The following is a 9,327-nucleotide window of genomic DNA, read 5'->3' on the forward strand; positions in this document are numbered from 1 at the left end:
CCACTGTGCCACCAGGCTTCCTTAGCCAGCCCTCAAAAACAAAACGAAACACTCATCTTCAAAGCACCTTTTAGTAACTTAATTATTAGATTCTCTGTATCTCCCTGATAAAGTCCAACTTTATATCCTTAAGACCCAATCAAAACCAGACCAGCTGCCATTGAGTGTATTCTGACTCATTACAGCCCCATGTGTGTCAGAGTAGAACTGGGCTCTGTAGAGTTTTCAATGGATGTTATCTTTTGGAAGGAGATCACCAGGGCTTTCATCCAGGGTACCCCTGGGGAGATTCAAAACTCCAACCTTTTGTTTAGTAGATAAATGATTAATTATTTGTTCACCAGGGAGTCCATATCCTGACCCGCAAATCCAAACCAAACTCACTGCCATCGCATTGATTCCAACTCACAGTGACCCCTATTGGGTTTCCAAGGCAATAAATCTTTACAGAAGTAAAGTGTTCCTTTCACGGAGCAGCAGGTGGATTTGAACCACTGACCTTCTGGTTAGCAGTCAAATGCCTTAAGCACTGCACCCCACCAGAGCTCCTTACATCCTGGCCACAGTGGCTACCATTTGTACTTACCTGATTGGTTTTCTGGTTTACAAATTTGAAAGCAAGCTAGCTTCCAAACTGTTTGCAAGGTGTGTGTGTGTGTGTGTTTCATGAAACAGTAGTCCTACTTATGAGACTTGAGAATGTAGTGGTGGGCCCCCTGAAGCTGCCTTAGCAGGGTGGGAACCAGCCCAGAAGGGAGTAGGCATCTCTGTACCCACCCGAGCTTTCCCCACCCAGCGTTGCCAGGTAGAGTTTATGTGGCTTCACTCTAGACTTGCCCCTACCATTACTCCTTTGGCAAGCTTTGCTGTGTGCATTTCTAAGTGTAGTCTTCAGTAGTTTGGAATTCTTTTAGCATGTCCTTCCTATTAAGATTTAAAAACAGTAACTTATTCTTTTACTTGTTCTGAATGATGTATATAATACGTGTTTGTTTATCTGGAAACAACATTTAGGCTGTATGCAGTGCATACTTGCTGGTATTTTACTGAATCATTTCTTCCATTAAATGCCCTTTACTTTCTTTATAGGAATGTAGCCAATATTCAGGTGAGCTATACCCATCCCTTATTCCCTTATGTCTGTGTGAGATAAAGGACCTGACTATTGGGACAATATTGACTGTGTACATAGGTGACCTACTAATAAAGGATATAGTATTTTGCTTTATTTCAGACCTGATGGTCTTTTGTCTGCTCAGCTGCAGTACAGAATTACTAGGAGCTCTGGTAGCATAGTGCCTAAGGCACTTGACTGCTAACCAGAAGGCTGGCGGTTCAAACCCATCAGCCACTCCTCGGAAGGAAGATTGGGCAATCCTACTTCTGTAGTGATACTGCCTAGGAAACCCAAGGAGGGGTCGCTATGAGTTGGGGCTGACTCGATGGCACATAACAACAACAACAACAACAACGGATGTAGAATCCAACCCAGTCCTGGCTTAAGGGGTTGTTGTTGTGTTGTTATGTGCCGTCGAGTTGGACTCGACTCATAGCGACCCCTCCTTGGGTTTCCGAGACAGTATCACTACGAAGTAGATTGCCCCGTCTTTCTTCTGAGGAGTGGCTGGTGGGTTTGAACCGCCAGCCTTCTGGTTAGCAGTCAAGTGCCTTAGGCCCTACGCTACCAAAGCTCCAGCTTTAGGGGTTAGAATAGAAGAAAAACTAAATATAGTGCTTTGTTGCCTTCTGTGAATAGAAGAGGTACAGAAGTGTGATGCATGGTACTACTACTTCAGTTAGTTGAGGCCTGTGTTTTTTCTTAGTTTATTTTGTAGTACTGGAGCCTTGCTACTGTGTTTAGAGTATTGAAGAACTATGAATTTGATCTAGTAAAAAAAAAAAAAAAAAAAGTAAAACCCCTAAAATATATACATATTATATTTTTTTAATAAAAGGAACTATCATATTTTACTTGTCATAGGAAAAATTATCTGTTTTTTAAGAAGTTGTTTTTGTGCTTGGTAACTCTCAATGACACATATTTGAAAAACCAACATCAAAATACTGGAATAGGTCTGATATACTTTGTACTAAGTTGGGAATGCTGCTAGAAGCCAGTTGGCCATGGAGCCTAAAAACAGAAGGGGCAGGGTGAGGATTGGAATTGAAAGCCACAGGCAGATGACCAGCACAGTTACAGAACTGGTGAAAGCAAAGCCAAGATTGGAGCCCTCTTTTGCCATCAAAGTCCTTTCCTACTTTTCTCTGAACCATAAATTCCTTTTAGGAACCTCAGATCTGGTGATTTGCCTCAGGGATACATATCACTCCTGCTTTTGTGGGTGAGATGTGCATTGTAGCAGCACTGGGATTCACACGTTGCCCCTTTCACAGGGAGAATAAGACCACGATGATCAGTTCATTTTGGTTTTCACAGGACATTTGATAGTTAAATACTCCTTTTAGTTAATAGAGCTCACATATGTAATCATAGACTAATTAAATAATAATGTAACCCTAGGAATTCCTCCAAAGAGTGGGTGTAAATGGGGGCTCCATTAGGGGAGTTCCTAATTTAGGTAAGTATTCCCATTGTTGGTAGGTTCTGTGCACCCCCCAAAGCTGCCCTTTGGGATGCTAGGGTAGGATTGGTTTTATTTGGATGTATTTGGTTATTAATGAAAATTTGGGATCTCAGGATCTTGAACTTTTGGTGGAGGGGGAATACATTTTAGGAAAGGCATTTTAGGAAGAACTGGGGGAACTTCAGATCTCTTCTCATTGATCCCAATAAATAAAGCCCTTTTCCCCCAGAGACATGTGGGTAGAAGTGACTCGCCTAGATAGAAACTCATTCATCTCAATGCCTTTTGCCCCTGCCAGACTCTTGGAAGTTTGGGACTCTGGGAGTACACACTCTTGCCCTGTGCTCCAGGTTTCCAAAGTTCACTTGATAACAGTACAGTTGTGCTATAGAGTGTCAATGATGATTGTGTGTGTGCTGGAGAAGATAAAAACGGAGACAGAGGAAACAGTCTTTCATTTCAACTTGTGTTACCAACCTACTTCTTAAGTTGTGAAGAGAACCAGCCCTTTGGTGTTAAAAGACATGGAAAGAGTAGCAGAACTGTTAATTTCATGGGAAGAAAAGGGAAAGGAAACTAACATTCACTAAAAATCTGCTATACTGGACTAGACGCCTGACATACTCCTTTAGTTGATCTTGACAAATCTATGGAGACAAAGGCTATGATCTCCATTTGACAGATGGAAAAATCCATTCATGCAGGTTAAATAACTTGCCCAGGGTCATACTACCTGCAAGTGCAGAACAGAGATAGATTTTGAATGTCTTTACACCTATCCTCTCCCTTCTCTCCCTCCCTGTTTCTCTCTCTCTCCTTCCTTCCTCCCTCCCTGCTTCCCTCCTTTTCTCTCCGTCTGTCCCTCCTTCAGTCCCTCCCTTCTTCTCTTCCTCCTTCCCTAATGACTATGGGCATTTTGCTAGATGTTAAAGAAAGAGGGGCCTTTACAAAGGTTAGTAAGTCAGAATTCTTATCTCAAGGAGCTCCCCTTGTTTATCAAAGAGGACACAGGGGCTGGGCTTCTCTTTGATTTTCCCACAGTACAGAATAGTTAGCATCCTGGCCCTGACTTGCCTACTAAATATCATTAATGCCCCTTGTCTTTGTGACAACCAGAATGTTCCCCACCCCAAATGTAATTCCAGGTGCCCCTAGATGGTGGTACCAGCCTCAGTGGAACTACTGTGATGCATTGACGTCCAGGGATAATTTGAAACCAGGGTATTACTGCTGTTGTCCGTGTTCTTTGAAGGAAGGTCCACTATCTCCCCCAGGTGGCAGCCTGTTCACATCTTCTACTGTAAACAGAAAGCGGGTAATGAAAGAGTGATCATGGAAAATAATGAAAGCTAGAAACCAGAGAGACATTTCATTTACTTAGGTAGAGTGTCTGGTCTAGTTCCCTTAACCACATATGCGTTAATTGTTACCACTAATGTTTACCATTTCTTAGGGCTCCAGCTGGAAGGAATTGGCCCTATAAGTTGAACATTATTATTGGGTTATTTTGTTTCTGTTTTTTAATTTTCCAGGAGTTGAAGTTAAAAGCTATTTGGGTCTTGACTGAGTTTTCTACTGGGTACTTATTGGCGATGTCTGAAGACCGAGGCAGGATGGTAAGGGAAGCTAGAGAATAGCTGAAGAGGTTGAGATACTATGTTAATAACTTTATGTTTTAGGAAAAAAAAGTCTGGAAATGGAGGAAAAGTGAGGTTGCCTACTTTCTTGTCCTTTTTTGGCCATTGTTGTTGTTGTTGTTATTTGCCATCGAGTCGGCCCCAACTCATAGCGACCCCTCCTTGGGTTTCCAAGGCAGTATCACTACGGAAGTAGGAATGCCCATCCTTCCTTCCGAGGAGTGGCTGGTGGGTTTGAACCGCCAGCCTTCTGGTTAGCAGTCAAGTGCCTTAGGCACTATGCTACCAGAGCTCCTTTTGACCATTAGACTAAGGGAAATAATTAGATCTTCTGAGAAAGTCAACTTAACACTTATATTGATTGATTGTTTTATTATCCCAATAGCAAAGTTCCTATAATGGATATTTAAAGATAACTGTCACCATTACTCTCTTAAAAAATCAGTTTTATTTTTCACTTGAAAGTGGGTATGTGTTTATAGCTCTTAAGATAAAATACTTTTATTTTCAGTGCAGTACTCAAAGATTAATTTTGAAGTATCGTTACTGAGAGTGAGGTTAAGTAATTTATCTGTGATGAAAAGTTGAATCATAAGTGATATAAAACTTTGTTAAGAGTACTTTGTTAACTGTTAGGTAGAGATAAGTATTGATTTGGGTGAAGAGAAGGGCAGTGTACCAAATGTGAGTGATCAACATGGTGGCATTGAGGAAGACAAAGACATAGGTGCATGGAAGGTACAGACAACAAAGATGAACCTTTTTGCACATACAGTTCTGTGTTGTCAGTGAAGGCAAACATGGGTATGCAGGTAGATAGATGGGTGGATAGGCTGAACTAGTAGGTATGTCTGTGACGTGGGGAGTGTACCCAAGACTGTGTATAGGATTGGCAGACAGTGGTCCTATAAGTTTATTTGTATGATCTGAATTCCCAGCTGTATAGTAGAGCTGACAGGGGCAAGGTTGTAGTCACTTCTTGGTCACAGCTAGCTATCCAGAGGGACCGAGTAGTTGAACCTGTGGCTCAGGCCCATAGTTTTAGGGGACATCAAGCACAATTGGCATAACATACCACACAAAACATTATTCTACCTACTTTGGCGAGTAGTGACTGGGATCTTAAAAACTTGCAAGCAGCCATCTAGATGCAATGATGGGTCTCTCCTCGTCCAGAGCAAAGAAGAATGAAGAAAACCAAATATTCATGGAAACAATTAGTCCTAGTGACTGGTACACCATCCGATCTGCATCCTGTATGACTATGAGACCAGAAGAACTAGATGGGGCCCAGCTACCACTGTCAAACCACTCAAAGTGGGATCTATGTAGGAGATCCTGGATAGAGAGGGAAAACAATGTTGAACAAAACTCAAAATCATTTGGGGGAAAAAAAAGAAAAGAGGGGACCAGGTTTGCTGGTCTGATAGAGCCTGGTGGAACCACTGAGACTATGGCCCCTAGCTGCTCTTCAGGTCTGGAATTGAACCCACACCTGTGGCTTCCAGCCAAACAAAAGACAGGCATATGAGTTGAACATTTACCTGAGGTAGATACACTCCTTGGAGAGAACAATCATGGGAGAAAGAAGGGCTGTTTATGCACAGGGAGGCAGCTCAGGCAGGAGTGCATGGAGGGATGGGCACAGGGAAGAGGTAACTATCAGGAGGAAGTGGGAGGGGAGATGTTGCATTGTGGTAAATTGTAGTCAATGTCATGAGACAAAGCGTATGTGAACTGCTGTATGGAAAGTGAATTTGCTATGTAAATTTTCACCCAGATCACAATTTAAAAAAAAGAGTACTTTGTTAAGTAATTAGTACTGTGTAACCCCAGTCACCTTAGAAATACAATGAAAATACTGAATTCTGACCCTAAATACTGTACACTTAATAATTCAACAAATATTTTTTAGGTATCTATATAAGTTAGATGCTTTCAAGATATGAAGTTGTTTTAATCTTCCAAGATAGCAGCACAAGTGTTCTCCTTTAAGGACTTTTTTTTTTTCAGATTTGCCTCCCCCTAATTAACCAATCCCTTTGCTCTTTATAGGGCATTTTCATTATATCATAATTAGTACAAATTAGTTTACATTTCTGTCTCCTCTTCTTCAGATAGGAGTTTCTCTAGGGTTGTTGTTGTATGCCAGTGAGTCAATTCCGACACAAAGTGACACTGTATGACAGAGTAGAACTGTACTACAGGGTTTCCTAACCTGTAGTCTTTACAGAGCAAATCTTTTCTTCGGTGGAGCCACTGATAGGTTTGAACTGCTGACCTTTGGTTAGCAGCCAAGTGCTTAACCATTGTGCCACCAGGGTTCCTTCTCCTCTAAGGCAGTCACTGTATTTCAGTCTTTTTTGTAACACTGAGATCTAGCACCATGCTTGGTTGGTGCTTATTTGTAGAAGCTCATTTAAATATAACAGTGAGTCGGTAACTATGTCAAGGAGCTTGGTGTTTAGTAGAAGAGGCACCTCGGAAGACGTGCCTGGTGATCAGCTTTCAGCCTAGAAAACCCTATGGAGCAGTTCTACTCTGCACACCTGGAGTGGCCATGAGTTGGAATTGACTTAACAGCAACTAACAATAGCGTGTGATACATAACAGTGCACAGGAGAAAACATCATTTCCAACTGAGGTGCCCAGAAAAGGCATCCTGGAGACGGCATTTTAACCGGTAGAATTTTGGTTGGCTTTGGCTTCAGTTGGAAACCGAAGGAATGATGCAGGCGGGAGCTGGACTGTTGCAGAGTACTGGGTCGATGGGGCTGAAAAAGTTAACTTGGGGCTGGACTGTGTAGAGGGCCTTTGGTGCCTGTTTAAATGTTTCAAGTTTACACAAAGCATCTGGAAAGCATGGAAGGTTTTAGAAAGCCCATGAGCTGTAGGAGGTTGTTGTAGGGGGTAAATGGGAAGAGGGACAGGTTAAGAGGCAGGGAGATGGCAAGGGAGACTGCTGTAGTATAGACATGAGTAGTCGTAGGATCACTTAGTAGGTTTGGTGTCAGCACACATATTAAGGATCTATAATTATAATTCTAAATTGTACCTCTGTTAGCCATTTAGAAAGAAGTTTTAAAATGTGGATTTTCTGCTTCCATTGGAACCATCATGAAGCCATTTGTGCTCAGGCTAGTATGTGCCTGTGTTTTAAGATAAACTCCTCTGCCAGTGTATTCATCATATTGATGAAAGCAGAGGAAAACCAGCGAGAAGTTGCTATTTTTGCTGTAAAGGTAGATTCTTGTCTTTCCCAAGGTTGCATGGGGGAGTTCTTTCTTTTTGCTCTTATCTGAGATAGAGCTCTGGTAGCATAGTGGCTAAAAGCACTTGACTGCTAACCAGAAGGCTGGCGGTTCAAACCCACCAGCCACTCCTCGGAAGGAAGGTTGGGCAATCCTACTTCCGTAGTGATACTGCCTCGGAAACCCAAGGAGGGGTCGCTATGAGTCAGGGCCGACTCGACGGCACATAACAACAACAACAACAAGATAGATTTACTCTGCCTTCAATCTTGAACTGTAGCAGTCTGATATTTGACTTCCAGTTAGAATAATTGGCTATATTCATCTGTTGTTGTTGTTGTTATGTGCATTTATCTAGGTAAAGAAAAAAACAAAGACCATAGCTTTCCTTTTCTCTCCTGTGTGAGCTTTGCTTATGAGCCCCAAGCTAATGAGATGGGGCACTTAACAGTGTTGACAATGGCAGCTGCCATCTCTTTGGAGTGGAGAGCTTTAACAAACTGCCTTTTTTCGGGTGCAGTCCTTACTATGCCCTGTGAAGTAAGGAGCACAGGTGAAGAACCGTGACCCAGAGAAGTTAAGCTGGTAGATTTTAGAGTGACGGCCTCAGTTTCATCATGTTGTGAATGTAGGTAAAATCCGTGGTACAGGGTTGTTTGAATTAAATAAGATAAAGAACTAGGCACAGGATTCACATTAAGGGACAAATGGATTCCTATACTGATTTATTTAAGAGAGTTATACCTGTCTATATATAAATAATCACAAGTTAATAGGGTTTCAGTACTTCATCCTTAGGCAGCCTAAGCTGATCTTGTATCTATTGACAAACTAGTTCTAATGATAATTTGTTCCTTAGAGGTCCAAACTGCTGTCTAGCAATTGACAACAATAGTGGATATTGTGTATTTTCAGATGTATAAACATATACATAGGAAAGCACTTGAAATATAATCTCCAAATTCTTGTTTTAGAAGATTTCTCACAAATCTCAGGATAAAATAATATCCTCAGCTGGAACAGATATTTTCCCTGTCTCATCATCTGAGGCCTCTAATTTCTATTTATTCTTCAGATGACCTTTGCAACATTCACAATAATTGTATTGGGTCCGGACCGTAGCATTGTTGAATAACACAAGATGATCCATTTGGTTATTATGAGCCCTCTTAATAATTCATTCAGATGAGCTGTCTCAGATTATTGAGGTAGCATTTTGCAAAATAATTGTTAACAGTGTAAGTATATTTTGGAAGCATTAGCTCTGGTACCATAGTGCCTAAGGCATTTGACTGCTAAACAGAAAGCTGGTGGTTCAAACCCACCAGCCATCCCTCGGAAGGAAGTTTGGGCAATCTCCTTCCGTAGAGATACCATCTCGGAAACCCAAGGAGGGGTTGCTATGAGTTGAATCGACTCGACGACAGTGAGTTTGGTTTTGGTTAGTATTCCCAGTATATTCACTGTGTCCTCAAGGAGTAATTTCCAAGATGGAGGAGGTTGTTGGTTCAATAGAATTCACCCGTAAGGGAGGTGGACAACTCACTTTGTTGGCACACACACAACTGCACTTGTTGTAATGGAGCTACTAGCCACTTGTGGCTCTTGAGCACTTGAAATTTGGCTAGTGTGACTGAGAAACTGAATTTATAATTTTTTTTTTCTTGTGATTTGGGTGAAAATTTACAGAGCAAATACATTTTCCATACAGCAGTTCATATACACTTTGTCTCATGACATGGATCACAATTTACTGCAATGCAACATCTCCCTTCCCACTTTCTCCCAACAGTTACCTCTTCCCTATGTCCATCCCTCCATGCACTCCTGCCCCCTGAGCTGTCTCCCTGTGCA

The sequence above is a fragment of the Orycteropus afer genome, unplaced genomic scaffold, assembly GCF_000298275.1.
Source record: "Orycteropus afer afer isolate SDZICR_OR568_19922 unplaced genomic scaffold, OryAfe1.0 scaffold00001, whole genome shotgun sequence".
In the NCBI taxonomy this organism is placed as follows: Eukaryota; Metazoa; Chordata; class Mammalia; order Tubulidentata; family Orycteropodidae; genus Orycteropus; species Orycteropus afer.